At 41.4% G+C, this 19,520-nt stretch overlaps 1 protein-coding gene across 4 annotated transcripts in view; it reads left to right on the forward strand.

Annotated features, from left to right (window-relative positions):
- ROBO1 (roundabout guidance receptor 1) overlaps nucleotides 1–19,520 on the forward strand; it is a gene marked incomplete at its 5' end in the record, with an annotated part of 1,547,889 nt that overhangs the window by 942,426 nt on the left and 585,943 nt on the right. The gene's annotated exons all lie outside the window — the stretch shown is intronic.

The following is a 19,520-nucleotide window of genomic DNA, read 5'->3' on the forward strand; positions in this document are numbered from 1 at the left end:
CAATGATTTCAATACTTCTACTCCAATATTTTCTTTTGTGCTGCAAAGTTACTCGTTACTATTATAAAAATTACCACTGCCAGAACAGTAGATGGCAGGTTTCATGAAGCTCAAAACATGTGTATTATCAGCTCATACGAAAATAAATGCTACTGTATGTATAAATAAAGCTGCATTTGAAATAATAAAAAACAATATGATGTTCAAACTTTTGACTTCTTTCTTTAATAACTACATAACACAGTACTTGTACTTTTACTTTCAGTACTTGAGTAGCATTTTTTTTTTCAAAACTACTGGTACTTTTACTTTCAGTACTTGAGTAGCAAAATTGAAAAAAAAAAAAACTACTTGCAATACTTAAGTACAAAAAATGTTGAATACTTTAGTACTTCTACTCAAGTCACTTTTTGATCGAGCACTTCCACTTCTACTCAAGTCACTTTTTGATCGAGCACTTGTACTTTTACTCAAGTATGGGTTTCGAGTACTTTATACAACTCTGACCATTCTCTTTGGCTATGGGTGATAGACAACCTCACTGGCCAACAGGGAGCTGATCAAAGAAGGAAGGGGCAGAAAACAGCACAGCATCTGTTCAGCTTTCCTCTAATGCAATGCCCAACATTTTTAGGAAAAAAGAGTGCACAATAATCTAAGCATGCCTGTAGGCACCTACTCTACTTTAAAGAGATTATAGGTTTACTTTAAAATAATATTATTAGGCTCCTATTGAAAAACAAATAAATGTGTTGATTCCTATAGGTTTTTCATGTAATCATTACCCTAAATGGACCCCTGCATTAAACTAGGTATTTCTGGCATTTAGGGCAAAAAAGCTGGTAAACCGAATAAGCACCATCCTGGAATTAAACAAAATATCCCATAATATCCCTGTCTCCCTGTGCTCCTGAGAATGCTCAAATGCCCTTGGTGAAACATTTCCCTTTTTCTCTATTTCCCATTGTGATATTCCTTTCCCTTCAAAATATTGATTACCAAAGTTGGCTATACAGTTTTCCCCTAACAAAAAACACTTTCACAGGTAGACAATTTCCATCCTGCTTCTTTGAATTTTTTACTAACTATAGTCAAAATGTCCATTTGTCCCCACTAACCATCATAAAATGAATGTTCTGTAAGCAAAAGATTTTAAACAAATTTCCACATTCCATTTTCCATTTCCACTTTCCATTTTATATGGCCAACCTAAAGTAGAACCAAATGCAAAACTTTTTTTTTTTTTCATTTTGGATAGAGCAAGGAGGGTTATAACTCCTGTTTTTTTGTTGTTTTTTTTTGCCATCCCATTGGGGACATTTCCAATCACTTTGTGCCCCATAGCCAAAACAGGTTTTGGCTATGGGGCACCAGAACTAGTGTATCCATCAGAATATTTCCATTCTATTACTGTTCTGGCATCAACCCATAATTTGTGATTTTCTTTAAGTTTACTTTCGATAACAGTAAATGGGACAAACAGAGAGGGTGCATCTCCTAATAGGGATAGACAACAGCAAAAAAAAAAAAAAAAACCTGACAGGTGTTTTAATCCCTCTCCCCATTATACAAAACAAAAAAAAAGTTGTCTTTAGTTACACCTTAACCACTTGACCTCCGGAAGGTTTACCCCCCTTCATGACTAGCCCATTTGTTTGCGATGCGGCACTGCATTACCTTAACTGACAATTGTGTGGCCATGCAACACTGTACCCAAATAAGATTTATGTCACTTTACTCCCCCAAATAGAGCTTTCTTTTGGTGGCATTTGATTACCACTGTGTTTTTTATTTTATTTTTTTTTTATAAAAAAAAAGCTTGACAATTTTGAAAAAAAAAAAAACAATATTTTTTGCTTTCTGCTATAAAAATACCCAATAAAAAATGTACGCAATCTAATTTCTTAATAGATTTAGACCAATATGCATTTTGCTACATATTTTTGGTTAAAAAACCCCCAATAAGCACATATTGATTGGTTTACGCAAAGGTTATAACTATTGAATTTACACTATATTGTCAAAAGTATTGGGATGTCTGCCTTTACACGCACATGAACTTAAATGGCATCCCAGTCTTAGTCCGTAATGTTCAATATTGTGTTGGCCCACCCTTTGCATCTATAATAGCTTCAAGTCTTCTAGGAAGACTGTCCACAAGGTTTAGGAGTGAGCATTTGTAAGGTCAGGCACTGATGTTTGACGAGAAGGCCTGGCTCTCAGTCTCCACTCTAGGACAGTACTCTGTGCAGGCCCGTCAAGTTCCTCCATCCCAAACTCGCCCATCCATGTCCTTATGGACCTTGCTTTGTGCATGGGTGCACAGTCATGTTGGAACAGGAAGAAACTGTTCCCACAAAGTTGGGAGGATGAAATTGTCCAAAATGTCTTTGTATGTTGACACCTTAAGAGTTCACCTCACTGGAACTAAAGGGCCAAGCTCAAACCCTGAAAATAACTCCACACCATAATACCCATTCCACCAAATTATTTGGACCAGTGCACAAAGCAAGGTCGGTTTCCCTAACTTAAAATGCCGTCTCCTGGACCCGAAGCCGATTGAAGAATGAGCTTGGGTGAGGACATTGCTGGATCCCTGGACAGGTTAGTGTCCTTATAATAAAAGTCAGCAGCGGCAGTGTTTCTTGCCTTTGGAATGTTAGGTTTTGTGTCAATCTTCAAATCACAAGATTAGAGAAGGTAGTTGTGTGTAAGACACATGATAGCTATATCACAGGCCAATCAGATGAAATGAAGAAGCTCAAAATGAGGTGCTCAGGTGCGGCAAGCCACAAATAATGGCCCACACAGACTTGCTAATATTTATTATAAGAGTATAAGGCTGTTACAGCAGGAGTGTTGTCTAGCCTGTGGTTAAAAAGGTCAGGACTGAGACCTTCATCAAATTAAAACTACATTGACAATCTTCTGAAGCAAGTAAATCCCCTTCAAAATGAATGTACTGCCCCTAAAAATGCATATGCATTAGTTCAGAGGCATAACTAGAACCTTCAGGGCTCCGGTGCAAGAAACAACGAAGGCCCCCCCGGACCCCTGGCCGGGGCCCTTCCCTTCAAGCCTGGGGCTCTTCCCACTGATTCTGGGGTTCTTTACTCTAGGTTCAGGGCCCTTTATTATGGTCCCGCAGTGGGACCATTTTTCAAGTTTTGCAGTGGGCCCCCTTCCTGCCATTTTGGGGCCTCCCCACGGTGGTGGAATGCCAGGGGCTAGTTGCAAGTGTGACCTTTGCGATCCTGGCAGTTCACCCACTGGTGTCAGTAGTTTTTATTTTTGGGTATTTTAATTGTATTATTTTTTTATCATTTTATTTAATTTTTTTACAATGTCACTGACTATGACTCTGTCCATTCAGAAAAGGTAGGAGCTGGTAAATTATATATTTACTGAACCCTTCCTGGTTCTCTATTGTGACACATCCCATGCAGCAGCTGGCAGGAGAAGGGAGGGAGCACAGTGGGGGGGGGGGGCAGCCAAATGGGAGGGGGGGGGAACCAGGGGAGCACACAGGGGCCCAGAGACAGTAGAACACAAGTGGATAGGAGGAGTGGTGGGGGAACCAATCTCCTCCATTTTCCTCCTGCAGCTATAGGAGGAAAAAGAGGACAGTGATTTCTCTACATGCTGCCCCCTCTGCCCCTCCTATCCACGTGTACAGGGGAGCCGCACAGGCCCCCTGGAGCATGGGGCCCGGTTGCAATTGAAATCTCTGCAACCCCTGTAGTTACGCCCTGCATTAGCTTGAATTCATACTTTGATCAACACTAAAGGAAATGTACAGCCAAAGCTCGTTTGGCTGTACATCTCCTATGGATCACAGGAGTGCAGTTCATTCTCTGCTGATGTCACAGATGTCGGTCCAGGCACCGCGTCATCATGACCACGGAGTCGGGATCCACCAGGTGAACCACTGAGAGCCTGAGCCCGCCGCTCCCCGCCCCTCCACAGTCCAGTGCTTCAATGAGTGAGGACGGGGCAGAGCAGAGAGCTGCTGACTGATAGTCATCAGCTCTCTGCTCGGGGAGCTGTCATAATTGAGCGATCTGCGGTGTTCGATCAATCAGGTCTCAGTGCAGAGGCCCCGGGGGACAGATGCAGCATCGGGAATGGGGAAAAAATAGAAACCCATACTTCTCTTTTAACTTTGAAAGATGAAACCAACGCTGACAGCATGCACTGAAGTGGGCCCACACATTTAGTGCTAGATTTCATATGTCATAACACAATGGTTCAGGGAGCATATGCATAATTTTCTGACTTTACTAGCCCTGCAGAATTTCCAGTTTTGGCAAAAACAGTGCTTAGGCAAGATGATAGGAATAATATGCCCACCATCCAGACATGCATCACTTCTATCCTCTACCATGTAACAATGGATGCTATAGTTAGTGACATAACCAGCAAATGAAGAGACACTTTAAAGTAGGACCAGGTACCGCAATCAATTATGTAATCCATAACCCTTGGACATAATGGCAGTCCTTGATCCATGTACTATTATAAGATGACAGGTTATCAGATAAAGATGTGTTCTTCATATCAGCTGTATAAATATATTTGTGACCCAAGCCATTTAGAGATCTGCTTTAAGTACTCCTTCAATGATGCATTTGTTTATATCCCACAGCCCTTATTGATTTTATGAATGACCTCCTAATGGATATAAATGGTGTGTTTCAGATGTGATAGCTAAAATATCTCTTCATTAAATTTGAAGTATAGCGCTACTCTGTGGGTAATCGTATGGAAAATTAAGTGTACAGCGTTTCCAGACGTCTCTAAGCAGCAGGGAAAATAATTCTCCAAAAGTGTGAAAATTATAAAATGATTAAAAAGACATCCTGATCTATTTTGGAGTTTTTCATGTTTCAAAATTTTTATTGAAATTAACAAATGCAGTACAACGTGTAACATGCACTGAAAAGTTATAGTGACACAAGTAACAACTCACAGGGTACAGAGAGCAATCATAAAGTAACAAACAGTCGTAACCTCAGGAAAACCTCAGTTGGTGACAACAAAGGCAATGAACAAATGGGGGATCTGGGGATGGAGGGTGGTAGAAGGAGCCCGTCCCCCAGGCACCCCATAAAGGGAACAAGCTGTGCCCAGGAGGAGAGGTGAGGCCAACAAGCACTCGCCGAGTGATTAGGCAACTTCAAGAGGGTAATCAGATCCCGGAGGAGGGAAACATGGGACAAAGAGGGCTGTCCTGGGCAGGGACCAAGACAGCTGGAACAGGAGGTTACGATCAGTGAACAGGGGGAAACATAGCTCTCCGTTACCACATGACCAGTGGTTGAACAATAGCAGTTGAACCAGATAAGAATATTTTGGAGTTTTTCAATGCTGTTTTAATTACCTACTTTAAAATTAAGGAGACTGCAATCAGTTAGTTTTAGTTTAAACTTCTACTGAAATCAGGTCAACAACAATGCTTGAATTAATAAATCTCGCTGCTGTTTACCAAACAGATTAAATAAGAGCACAGTTGACTTCTATTATGATACAAAATTGCATTTATTGGTTTTATTAATGTGAGTTATTGACAAAGCTTTATTTAAAAATGCATATGAATTATGAGGCTTTTTTTGTATAGACCCCATGCTATTTGCAGTTTCCTAAGCAGATCACTTTTTTATGATTTTTTTCCAAAAGCTCCATATGTGGCGATCCTACCAATAAGAGAACTTGCTGTTTCCTGCTAACAGTGCTAAGCCACTGCTTTGTGATTAGCAGCAACATTTTCAGCCTACCGTGCAAGCTTTTATCAGTTAGAAGTTGAACTGTCTATAAGATCTGTGCATGCCTCCTGCAGACCTGATAGGCAGCACAATAGGCAACTAAAGAAATGTGCATAGCAGGCTGACGATGTTACTGATAGATGAAAGGAAGAGTATTAGGGCCTATACACACTATGTTTGGTGACCTACCTTCATCATTGCTTGGGCAATTGTGTTCTATGTGCCGTATTCACACCACTATAATGGTGTGATCTGCGATGCAGTACAGTGCAGAAAAATACAGCCTGTCTGCAATTTTCCACCGTGCAGTTGTAAGCAGTTATTAGGTTCCTTTAATATTGGCTCCACCTTAGAAATGGGGTTTTAATGTTGGGGTGCCCCTTAAAATAGGTGGAAGGAGTCTGGGTCAGGGAGAAGGCTTGGAAGAACAGAGGAGAAGACATTAGAAAGGGATTTGGATTGTTTACCCCTTTGGGGAGCTAGCCGCAGCTGGGAAGTAGAGAAAAGACTAAGCATATCATGGAGTACCACAATGCACTCCCCCTCGTTAACATGGTTTGTGATGTGACTGTTGAACTATTTTATTAAAAAATTTGTACAGGTTGAAATGGACTGTTTATTACATTACTGCCAAGAAGGTACATTTGCAATAAGAAGCCTCTGTGTGATGTCTACTTAAATTGATGTGTTTAGAACAGCTTGTGGCTTGCCTGGGGCGAAGAGGTATGTGATTTATTGGTGCAAACCTGGTCAGCTCTGGAGTGGGTATTGATAGAGGAAAAGTAGTCCACCGCCTGGTGGTGAGAAAAAAAAACCCTCGTAAACTATGTGTCAGGTAGCAAAGCACTGGTCTCAATGGCCCAGGGTGGTCAGTTGGATGTCTGGAGTTTCTATCTGGACTATGGAAAACATAAGCCTACATGAGAATTCTCCAGGCTTTGAGGGGTTTAGGAGTGCAGTGACAAGGGGATGTTGTGAGAAGGTCTAGGACTTGCACCCATGTATATTAACAGTATAAGGGTTTGGGCAGAACACAAGTGTGATGCCCTGAAGACCCAATATGAAGGGGGGCCCAGCTGTGCATGTCAACCATGTGGGTAGAAGCTTGGGTACCCCACCTGACACACTGGATAGCACTGTATGTCACCACACTGCAAAGTAACACATGGTGGGTGCTGCTTTGCTGAGACATGAAAGTGGAGACATTTCAAAAAAAGGTTGAAAAAAACAAAAATGAACTGAAATCCACTACATCCTGCTACTTGGCAGAGCTCTCACTACTGCTGCCCATACAGTAACGCAGTGTTTCTCAACTCCGGTCCTTGGGGCACACTAACAGGCCAGATTTTAAGTATTACCTTGGGGAGATGCAGATTAGAATACTGCAATCACTGAGCAGCAAATTATATCACCTGTGATGGATTTCAGTTTTCTTGCAAACCTGGCCTGTTAGTGTGCCCTGAGGACCGGAGTTGAGAAACACTGCAGTAACATACTGCATTTTACCACATAGGCTAGGGTGAACCAGGCCTTAGAGTTCTCAGCCTGAAGCAGGAAGTGAACAATATTCCAGTAAGAAACATTGCAGCAGATTCACAGGAATGATTTGCTTATGACAATTGTATACAGTGAGGTATGATACCACACATACTTAAAAATACATTTTGTCTTGTTATACACTTAAAAACTTTATGTAAACCCAATATAATGGAGGATAATATGTGTTGCAGCATTTAAAGTGTAACTAAAGGCAAAAGGTTTTTTTTTTGGATAGAGTAAGGTAGGGTTATAACCCCTGTCATTTTTTTTGTTTTTTGTTTTCCATCTGTGTCCTATTTGTGAAATTTACCTTCCCTTCTTCTCCCATTGCCAACAATACCCAACAATATTGCACCTCTGCTTGGCTGTACTAGCACACTTCAGACTGTACTTTTATCAGCAAAGTATCATAGAATCTCTATGCTGCCTGTGTTTCTGTCTTATCCCTAAGACTAAAGTATTACACAGTCTCTCTTGCAGCACTGGAGTCTTGTACTCACTCAGCCACATGATCATCAGTTGCCTTGTTCTGATATCCACAGATATCTTTTTCTGTGAGGGAGATGTAGACTCACTCAGCCGCCTGGACAACTCAGGCTCTCTCACAGTTTCCTTCCTGAATCTCCTCCTGATTCCTGGATTCCTGGGATGCTCCTTGGCAGACCCCCCTCAGCTAAGCCTGTCAAGGACCCTTGGCACCTTCTTCTGGCTCCTTCTCTGGCTTCTGCCCAGGAAGGCAAGGCCCCTCAACATGGGTGTCCTCCTGGCTGGACCCTGGAATGCTGCCTTACTCCAACATGCTGAAATCCCTCCTTGCTGCTCAGGCTTAAACTATTTATGGGTTGTTCCTCCACCTTCTGGGCACACCTCCTCAGGGATTGGTGGAAGCCTCCACTTCCACTCACTATGTTATGGAAACCTCCAGAGAGTTACAGAATACAGAGGGGAGTAGCAGAGCAGCAGCCTGTGAAAAGCCTGTGAGTACTCACTCAGCCACAGGATCATCAGTTGCCTTGTTCTGATATCCACATATCTCTTTCTCTGTAAGAGAGATGTAGACTCACTCAGCCGCCTGGACAACTCAGGCTCTCTCACAGTTTCCTTCCTGAATCTCATCCTGATCCCTGGATTCCTGGGATGCTCCTTGGCAGATCCCCCTCAGCTAAGCCTGTCAAGGACCCTTGGCACCTTCTTCTGCCTCCTTCTCTGGCTTCTGCCCAGGAGAGCAAGGCCCCTCAACATGGGTGTCCTCCTGGCTGGACCCTGGAATGCTGCCTTACTCCAACATGCTGCAATCCCTCCTTGCTGCTCAGGCTTAAACTATTTATGGGTTGTTCCTCCACCTTCTGGGCACACCTCCTCAGGGATTGGTGGAAGCCTCCACTTCCACTCACTATGTTATGGAAACCTCCAGAGAGTTACAGAATACAGAGGGGAGTAGCAGAGCAGCAGCATGTGAAAACCTGAGCAGACCTAGCCAATCAACCTCTGCTCCACTGATTGCAGTGGAGCCAAACTAAATTTACATAACAACCTTATCTAAACCCAGGAGGGTGCTACATACATATTATACAAATAATGTAATAATATATTTTATTCACTACTGAGAAAAGATCTCTGCTTGTGTGGGTTTCCTCCAGTTTTCGTGCTTCAGAAACAAGCTGGGAAGTTAATTTGTTCCTGTCTAATTTGGCCCTAGTATGTGTGTATGCATGTGATACAGGTATCTTAGATTGTAAGTTCCTGGAGGTACATGGGCTGATGTAAATGTACTATGTATGTCAAGCACTGAATAAATTGTCAGCACTATATAGATTTTACTAATAAATTAATAATATTTCAAAATAATAATACCACTAATAGTAACAGTTTACCACTACTAAGAAAAAGAAGCAAAAAACTTATAAGTTAGAACTTTAAAGCACCTAAAATTAATTATGATTTTAGTATTGACAGTTTTATACTTCAAGCGACATATTACTATTATTAAATCCTTTTAAATAAAGATACAGATTACAAAAATGTATTTATCTTACTAGAACTCATAAGCAGCTTTTAAAATGAAGGTCACCTATTATTTTAATTTATTTATTTTTTCTTTAAATATGACCTATTTTATTAAAATAAGCAACATTATTTTAGGACTTTTAAAAACTAGTACAAATATTGTAGTGACTTGATATAGCGGTAGAGAGATGACTCTAGTTATGAGCAGGATTAGGAAAGCAAACATATGTAAACTTAGTGCAGTATAAGGCATGAAAGTAGGGGTGACCTCTGTATTTTAACAGCTGCGGGTAAGTTCACGAGAAGCTTTCTCTTGCTCTTGACATGTATCTGTTAATATTTAAGAAAACACTGCAAAGCCTGTGACATGACACTACATAGTAGGAGTAAACAGGACTCTCCTTGTCAACTAATCAAGGACTTCCACTCCTTGTGGAACAAATTAATAAAATGTGGCAATTTTCTGCTTGCATGAAGTTTGTTTTCATGTTTAATATGGGCTTCTCACACTTGTAGCGGGAAGAAAAATAAGCCTCATGGTTGTGGTTAATTCAGTAGCAAAAAATAACACGATGGTAGGTAGGAGAAGATTGTGAATTAAAGAACAACATTCAGCCAGGATATAAAAACACCCTTTAGTTCACACATGTATTGATTTGTTTTCATTGGGGGGAACTTTATTCCCCAGGTAGCCCCACTTTCATTCCCCTGCTCAGACACCCTATAAAAACGATGCTTGGCAGAATGTGCGGAAATGCAGTCTATCCCCAGGTTTCATTGAGGCCCTGTGTCATGTGACCCATCATAGAGAGGCTGAGATTACAGGAGTGTGAGTGGGGTAGCAAAGATATATAGGTGAAAAAGAAGAAGTTACTGTGCAGCTGATTGAAAACATCCGTCTCCACTGGTTCAGCCACCACATCGGCTGTGCTGCCACTTCCACAGCCAAAACCTGACAATTGCACGGTCGTGCGACGCTGTACTCAAATAAGATTGATGTCCTTTTTTTTCTCACAAATTGGGGTTTCTTTTGATTTGATTTGATCACCTCTGTAATTTTTTTTTCTTGCGCTATAAACAAAATAAGAGCGACAAATCTGAAAAAAATCAATATTTTTACTTTCTGCTATATAACATTCCCAATAAAAAAAAATTAAAAATTGAATTTTTTCATCATTTTAGGCCAATATGTAATCTGCTACATATTTTTGGTAAAGTGTATATTGATTGGTTTGCTAAAAATATGCACTGTTACTGTACTAATGACACTGGCAGGGAAGGGGTTAACACCAGGGCCAATCAAAAGGTTAAATGTGTCCCTAGGGGTTGCTTTCTAACCGTGTGGGGGATGGGCTTGCTGAATGAACATAGTGACCTAAATAGGAGGGACACATATGATACATAGGATCCCTGTGTTCATTACTGACAGAACAGCGGTCTGCCATGTTTATGACGGCAGAAGCTGTTCTGTTTCCATGGGGAGCGATCACGGGTTCCCGGCAGACATCACGGCCACAGGATCCGCTGATTGGCTTCCCCTGTAACCAATCGGCACGCGTGCCCCCACTAGCTGTCCCGCAAAGCGACGTACAGGTACATAATATCGTGGGGCAGAGCTGACCTGCCGCTGTAAAACTACGGCGGCTGGTCGGCAAGTGGTTAATAGAAGTACAAAAAATGCAGTTTGTATTTTTAGGGGTGCTATCACAAAAAATGTTTGCAAACAATTTTAAAATTCAGAAAGTTTTTATTTATCATCATATTAAGATAGATCTGCCTATGTCAAACCAAACTTTCTCGACATGTTTCGCTAGAAAGTCATAGCTTCTTCAGGAGATTTTGTCTGGATATTATCCGCATAAGCTAATAATAAACAAATAATATTATTATTTATTACAAGAAAATAACTAACAACCAAAAGAATGTATCACACTGATTATTTCATAACAAACAATCTGCTTACATCTGTTGGATTTGCCTACAGAACATTGCATTCCACTCAGTTAACTGCACCTTCAAATTTACAGGGAGAAACCCCTGAAGACCACAAAGACCAAGAGAAGGAAAACTAGGATTTTAACCAATTAGGTGCATATTTAGATGAATATCAGTTTACCATAAGAAGCACTGGGAGTCAGATTCTGAACACCTAAGGAAACAAAATTAATAGAATTATAGCAATTACATTTTCAATTTTCATTATCTATCAAAACATTTGGTGCCTGATAATCTGAAAAATCTTTTACATAATTAGACTATCAAAAAGTACCTTGAATTGCTCCTGCCCACTGAAAAGATTGCATAAGCACCTCCCTGAGCCGCCTTAGAGCAACAGCAAAATTACTAGAGAGATATCTTTCCTTTTCATTATGGCTGGGCCAAGAAAGCCCCTCCATGCACCTGCAATAAGGCAACATTGCATCAACCCCACGGCCAAGTAACAAAAAAGGCTCAGTCCCTTGTAAATAAGTTTATCATCTTACCTAAGTTGTACTTTCCTTTAACACAAGTGTTTCCCTGGATGGTTGCAGCACCAATTAGCTCCACATTCCTCCCCCCTTTTGTACCTCTCACCTCCAGGGTCCATTGAGGCGCTCACGGAAGCGCGGATGCCGGTAAATGCCACTGCGCATGTGCAAGATGGAGACGGGAAGCAACGTCAATTGATGCTGGGGCTCACCCGGCGCCATCTTGGAAAGTCATCAACCGTCAACGGCCAGGAGTTTAAGCGAATAGAAAGGAGGGAGATGACAAAACACCAGTGGTCATATGAGGGGCAGTGTCAATATTTCGCCACAGCAGTCAGGCAGGTAACCATGACCGAAATACTCACTGCCCCCCAGGCGTCCGTATGGTCACCCATCCATCAATTGCATCCAAATAGCAAAATAAAAGTTATATTATTTACTTCATTGCATTGTATTTAACAATGCCATCTAGTGGACAAACAGTAGACTGGGCAAAGAAACAACATTCCCCATCACAAATCCAACATATTGAAACAACAATTTAATACAATTCAGTGATAACATCCCAATTAAAGCATGTTAATTTTAAACAATACAATAATCTATTTTTATTATATATTTATATATATATATATATATATATATATATATATCCTTGTGCATACCTCAAACCATCAAGAGATAAATAAAGGAATAAAGACCTATCATAGAGAACTGAAAGACAACTTCTTGAAAACAGAGAAATAGAAAAATAGAGAATAGATGGCTGAAAAACCTCTTTTTTACAAATTATCCTAAGTTTTTGAAAAAGGTTTAAAACTTAGGGAGTCATTAAGTCCTGAGAATTTTGTGGCCTTGAGAGAATATATATCCATTTGGATTCACATTGGAGCAACAGTTGATCTATGTCTCCTCCTCTTTCATGGGTTGGAACATGATCCAATGCAAAAAATTACATTTTGGAAGGAACTGTACAACTCAAGATACGCTGGACCTTCAGAGCGCATGCGCCGCTGGTGTCAGCGGCTGCATGCAGGGTGAATATCTCCTAAACTGTTTTTATCTACAGGAAAGCCTTTGGTTGGGGGCCTTGTGAAACCCAGATTGCTTTAGGGAGGTTGGGAGACTACTTGTCCAGCTTCCCCGACCCTCCAATGTGTAAGTCACCCGGTGTCTATTAGGGGCACAGGGTGACCAAGAACCCCAGTTGGGTCTGCATTAGTTAGACCTGCTGTACAACCACTCTGGACTCAGTCTTTCATGTTAACCCGGTTTTCCTGGTTTCTATATGTGTGGTTTGTGTTGAAAGAGTGAGGGGCTCTTTCACTTGGGACAATAATATTTCTGAACAGCGTCCCTCAGGAAATATATGAAGATGAATGGTTTGTTTTCTCAGATTGCTAGAATATTGCAGGAGTGTCTCATAGACCCTTGATAGATAGTGAGGTGGGATAAGGTTTGTTATTGTTAAGTACTTGTATCCCTTTGCTCTATTGTTTCTGTATGCCTTAAGATCAACCTATTATGGCATGTATATGTGTATGTGGATTGGCTGCTAAGAGGGAGGGATTTCCCACAGTGTATATCTCTTTGTGCCTGTGTTTGAATAAACAGTTTATTTTCTGGTTGACTCCAAAACTTGTACTGTCGACTTCTTGGGGTAACTATAGCCAGATTCACGGATCTCGTGTTCCAGAGCTTAGGAAGCAGCTTCTTAGCAGAGATACCAAGTCAGGGTGTTTGGAGTCCGTCACATTGGTGGCAGGGGTGGGATGCTTCCTGCAGTCTGGGACATCCAAACCTCCACCGAGATCCAAGATCGGGATAACAGACTTTGGTCGACCCAATGCAGATATGGACCTGGCATCAGAGTTTGAGGGGGTGCTGCGGATCGCCCTTTCGATATACCCCAGGACGGTATCTGCGGATCAATACCTGGAGCTCAGGCAGCATATTCGCGTGGAGCTCTGGCTTGGAGCCCTCCAGCTTGCTGGTATATACCAGGACAAGTGCTTTCCAACCCCAAGGAAATGGACCAGTGATCAACAGGAGTTGTGGAAGGAATTATATTATTATAGGATTACCTGTAGGTAAAAATTTAAAAGCGGAGTATACTACCACTTTAAGCACTGAATGTGGTATATATAATAATAATATTATTATTATACTAATTTCTTAATACATTTTTAATACTCCCAATGTTGCTTTTCATCACAGTACAACAAGCATGTAGTAGATTTTGGGCAATGGCATGTTTCTCCTCATCTTTTGTGCAATGCAGTTGTTTCACCCTATATACAGATGTCCAGGCTAGATGTGTTGCGGCACTGTGACTGGTTTGTTCATAGTGACACCAATTACTACTTCCGGATGCCTTCAGGGTCTGCAGAAGGCCGGAAGTGAGGTTTCGGTTCATCATGGCCGACGTTTTGGGCTCCTGCTTTCTTGTAGAGCGGCGATGACGCATGGGTGTCACCAGAAGTGACGTTAGGTATCATCAGGCCAGTGCCTGGAACGCACATTTCGGCCATACTCTTGGGATCTGGCCAGCGTGGGTTCCACAGACCACCTGTCAGACTCCCACCATCATTCGTATTATTATGATTGTGTCTTGAGCTGTCTTGAGCTTAATACAGTCTGGCTCCACATGCACCCCAGTCTATTGGACACCCTAGATGTGTATGTTAATTACACGATGATGAAGATGATTAACATTCCATCTAACCTGCTTTTATTGAAACTTGTAGGTCTGAAGCCAAAATGCTTGCCTTATTTTAAATTGTGCTTCTTATTTTAGGAAGGAATATACAGTATGTGTATGTACATTTTTTATAGATACAATGTCTCTCTTACATAATGCTTTGTGATATAAGGCCTATTGCAGGAGATTCACATGTGTATGTTTGCTTGTATATATACAGTATATACATTTTTGTTTACCTACTCCTATGACTTGATCTCATCAGCCTGCCCATTGTGGGAGGGGCTTGTATTAGAGGTCACATTTTGTTTCATTATATAAAGACCAGCTACCTTCATTCGAAATCCAGCTCTAAAGAAGAGAGGACACCCTTGAAATGTGTCAACTTCATTTGGATGTTTCCAATCCACAACTGTCACTAACCATGCTGAATGGAGCATCTGGTGGACTTATATATATATATATATATATATATATATATATATATATATATATATATTTGACTTGACATTTCATCCTGTTTGTGAGTATGATGTGTATATATTTTTAGACAATAAATGGTTGCAAAGGTAATGTGCTCGGCTGGTGCACCCTCTGTTTCTTTCTTTTTAAAGTTATATAGGTACAAAGGTAGTCAGGTTGAAAAAAGACACAAGTCTATTTAACTCACCCTAAAGAAAAATATACAAATAAAAAAAATGCCATATACACAATCCTATACCCACAGTTGATCCAGAAAAGACAAATACAAACCCCAATAAAGTATGGTCCAATTTACTCCAGTGGGGGGGGGGGGAAATCCTTCCTGATCTCCAGGGATGTAGGCAGGTAGACATCCCTTTTAATGGTTTAAGGGTTACTACTCCAACGGGTGGAGTGTCTTTTTTGGGTGTCCCTATATAATATGGGTGAAGCTAGAACATAGAGGGGAGTTCTGGGACAATAACCAGCAAGGGAGGGTGATGGCTGGTGTTTCCCCTTTGGGGTAGTGGTGGTAAGCATATTATGGAGCTACTGTATATCTAAGAGGACTAAGAGAGGGAGCAATATCTTCAACCAAGCGCCACTATGTTCCTAGATGAAAATTCAACTATTGGATGCTGAACTTAACAAGCCATGATTTGGAAAATATGCCATTATCCAGACTGTCCTGCCCGATGTTGCACCCTCACAACTAGGATGCTAGGTAAATTTTGGTTTTTGTTCTGCTGTAGTAAGTGGATCATTGATTGATTGTCTGATCAGGGTTTGCTGAGCTGAGATTTTGATTGCTTCCCCCTGCCCCTGGAAGAAGCTTCCAGAGCATAAAGAGGGAGATTAAAATGATCAATTTAATATTTTTCAATCCCCAGCCAGTCCCTGGAAAATTGTATCCAGAAGGTGTCTGATGGGGTGATAAATGTGCAGGTGGCCTGAGCAGATTGTTATCTCCTCCTCATTAGGGGAAAACCTGTCTTTGCTCGTGCTCCCAGATCGATAAGGTAGAATGCCACGGTTCCCATCATGTCATGTATACATTTTTTCTCATGTCTGTTTCTGACCACCATTTTTTAAGTCCTCTGTGTTGTCAACTCTGACATCTGTGCTACTTCTGGCCTTACTGCACAACAGTTAGCAAACAGACAGAAGGTGTGTCAGATAGTAAGACCTCAGGAGATAATGTCAGTCCCAGCACTTTTTACATGTCACGCAATCATGATATGTAAATTCAACAGCTTACACATCACAGCATTTTGCAAAGCTAAAGCTGCAGGAAAGTATCACGGTGGATAGGTAGGTCAAGTCTTTGGGCCCTTGACACATGCTCCAGGCTGAGGCAGGGCCAAAGTAAAGGGACACTCTATGCAAAGCTCTCTAGGTAGAAGCCCAAGAGGTCAAGAAGACTCTGGAAAAGTGACCTAAGTATTTATCATTCTAAACCATACCTATGAACAAGAACCTCAGGGATGGTTGAGTGAGATACATTTTCATAACAGGCAAAAAAAAAAAATCAATCCCTAAGCTTAGGGAAGACAAACTAGAAAAGGTAAACAGATGATGAGGCTGGTTAGAGCCTAGCAGTAACACACACTAAATGTTGTTAAGGACACAACAGCATACATTAGGCAATGGTATCCTGGGCTTACCCAGAAGAGCCTTTCCCCATAGCAGAATCTCTCCCATACTATGCATCTTAGCAGTATATCTCCAAAAGAGTAAAAATTCACCCGGGGGAAACCTCAGCATTCCCCATTGGCCAGACAGTGAATTTTGGTGACTACATTGGTGCATACACAGCAATCCTGCTCTTGCCACCACTGTGAAGGGCAAAGCTGATTCTTCACTGAGTATTCGTGTGTACTAACCCACTCAACTGAATGCACCTTTCTGGCCCCAGGCATGGAAAGATCTGGGAAAGTGAGCCTGAGAATTTTAGCCACCTATGATTACTGGAATCCAGAGAAATCATTTACCGTAGGTAAATAGAACTTCTAAAATTATAATTATTATAAATTATTATAAAGAATAACAGTAAAAAAATGATATGGAAACATAGTACATATACAGTAGCTGACACACTGCTGTGAAACTGAAAAAGAGACCGTAGTAGAGTAATGTAATGTACCAATATTGGTATCCCTGACACATGCCCCCAAAAATATAGCTGAATTAGCATTATAGGAGCTATTATGACCCAATGAAGTATTATTCATGTCTCGGTTCCTTCCATCTGATACAATGCATACTTAATGTAAAGCTCCTTTTTTTCTACAGCCCCGCTGGAAGAATAATGTATTGAGTTTCCACTTGTGTACAAAGAAAAGGGCGAGAGGCTCACATCCATGTTAAAATGGATTTTCCTTTTGTTTTCTATAGAAAAGAGTAAGAGAATTAATATTTTAAAAACCCAGGAGATGTGCCTATTGTTTGCATGTCACAGGCGGGCGCTGGTGGGAGTTGTAGACGGCAGAAGCTGTACGTGCAATTTCCTGAATAAACAATGATGACATATAGTGCACTCCATAGAGTTTGTGTCATCTTTGTAGAAGGTGAATGAGGTTTGATGTGAAATACAATTGTATTATGAAGCAAAGGCTTTGCCTGCAGAATTCTATAGCGAGCGTGAGACAAAACTACATAGCAGGTCATTTAACCCTTCCAAATATACCTCTCCCACTAGGAAAACAGGAATGTTCATGTTTCATATAGTGAAATGAACATTTATTCTTACTGTCACCTTGGAATCCTCATCTTTTTACAAAAGCACGCCACTATCAACTGCTGTCCTGAAGGTCTTGGAAGATATGTAGAGGAAAGAAATGGTACGACATGATTAGAGGAACACTAGTTGGCATTGAGCGTATGATAGGCCATCTTTAGTTGATGCCAGTGTCATAGTACTTTATAGAGTTTATATGTTTATCGGGAGAGGAGGTAGCCATAGCTATCCTGAAGAAGGATGTAGCTTTGTAGATCTCATGGCTTTTGGCTATTTTCCCATAACCACTGTTAAAGTGCATGTAAGTGGTGATAAATTACTAAAAGCACTGCAACATTAAAGCTGAAATGCAGGCACAAATAAAAGCCACAACTTATATCAGCTCAATATTCATTAATACATCATTATATATTTTTTCAAATGCAATCAGTGTAAATACCTGAATTTGACCTTGATCAGCCTCTTGAACCCCCCCTGTATAGCAGAGCACAAATTGGGAGAGGACAAAGCAGCACAAGGAATCAGTCCACTGTGCTGCAGTGCTCATGTGCTAACAAGAAGCATGCTGATAGTAGGACAGAGAAGAGATTCAGAGAGTTGCAATCAGGGGCTGACTGGCAACTTTTGGCCCAGGGGGCAAGTACGGTCCAGAAGTCCATGGTGCAGCGACTTGGCCCCCCCTGCCACTCTCCCTCTTCCTGGCCTCCTTCCGACCACCATTCAGGGCTAAAGCTCCGCTCTAGGTACAATGGCCAGCAGGGGGAGGTTTTGGGGAGCTGGAACAGCTCAGGTGGGGCTGGCTGGGGGAGAGTCTCCAGTGGGGCATGGAACTTGTCTCAGCTCAGACACAGTTTACACCATCCATGCTGGGGGGGGGGGGGCTGTGCTCTGTCCTTGTCTTCATCCTGCACTCAGTAGGTCAGCAGTGGGGACTTTTTACTTCTCTACCCCGGTAATCCTTTAGGCATGTCTGTGGCAGCCTTTTTACAGGCCATCAGGGTGGCCCAGGGGGCAATTGCCCCCTGGCCCAGTCCTCCCTTGGTTGCAATCATCTATGTACTGCTTCTCTTCTCACTGACTAGTCACATGCAGGAGGTAGGTAGGAAACTGGAAGTATTAATGAACTACAAAAGACAAATCTCATGTCTTGTCAGACATGGCTGTGCTGTGTTCCAGGGATTTGTGAATATCAGAAGTGGATAGACTGAAATGCATTCATTCATTTGTCAGATTAAATAGCTCCCATATTTGTATTTTATTTGTGCATTTAGGTGTTTGTCAGAAGTTCCGTTTTCATTGCCCTCGAGATCGGAGTCTATCAGTCACCCATAGTATGCAATCCTTTGTCAGCTAATATTTGTCTGGGTCATGTGATCTCTCTTCAACTGCTATCTGCAGCAGCACATAGAGTAATGTGATTGTGGAACATGCCCTAATGCCTAAAGACCACTTATAAATAACCTTTCAAAAGGAAAGCTATAATTCTAACCATAAGCATGAAATGGAAACAGAATTGTGCTCATATAAAAAGTATACAATTATGTTGCATCCATGCAAAAAGAAGGGTACTTGCAGACACCCTAGATCACCCATTCTCAGCTTGGGTTCCATGGAACCCTAGGGTTCTTTCAGAGTTTCTAGTGGTTCCATGAGCTGTGTCAATTAGCTTACGATTTGATGGTGTCTACATACAGTAGTTTCAAGGCTAGCAGGAACATTGATACCAATGTCAGTTGGAAGAGTCCCCCTTCACCAATAAATGATCAGTGGTGTCAGTGGTTACTTAGCACAGAATCAGGTGTTGCTCATTGCTCATAGAACCCCCAACAATCTCTGGAGCAGCC

The sequence above is a fragment of the Pelophylax lessonae genome (genome assembly GCF_965119305.1).
Source record: "Pelophylax lessonae genome assembly, chromosome: 2".
In the NCBI taxonomy this organism is placed as follows: domain Eukaryota; kingdom Metazoa; phylum Chordata; class Amphibia; order Anura; family Ranidae; genus Pelophylax; species Pelophylax lessonae.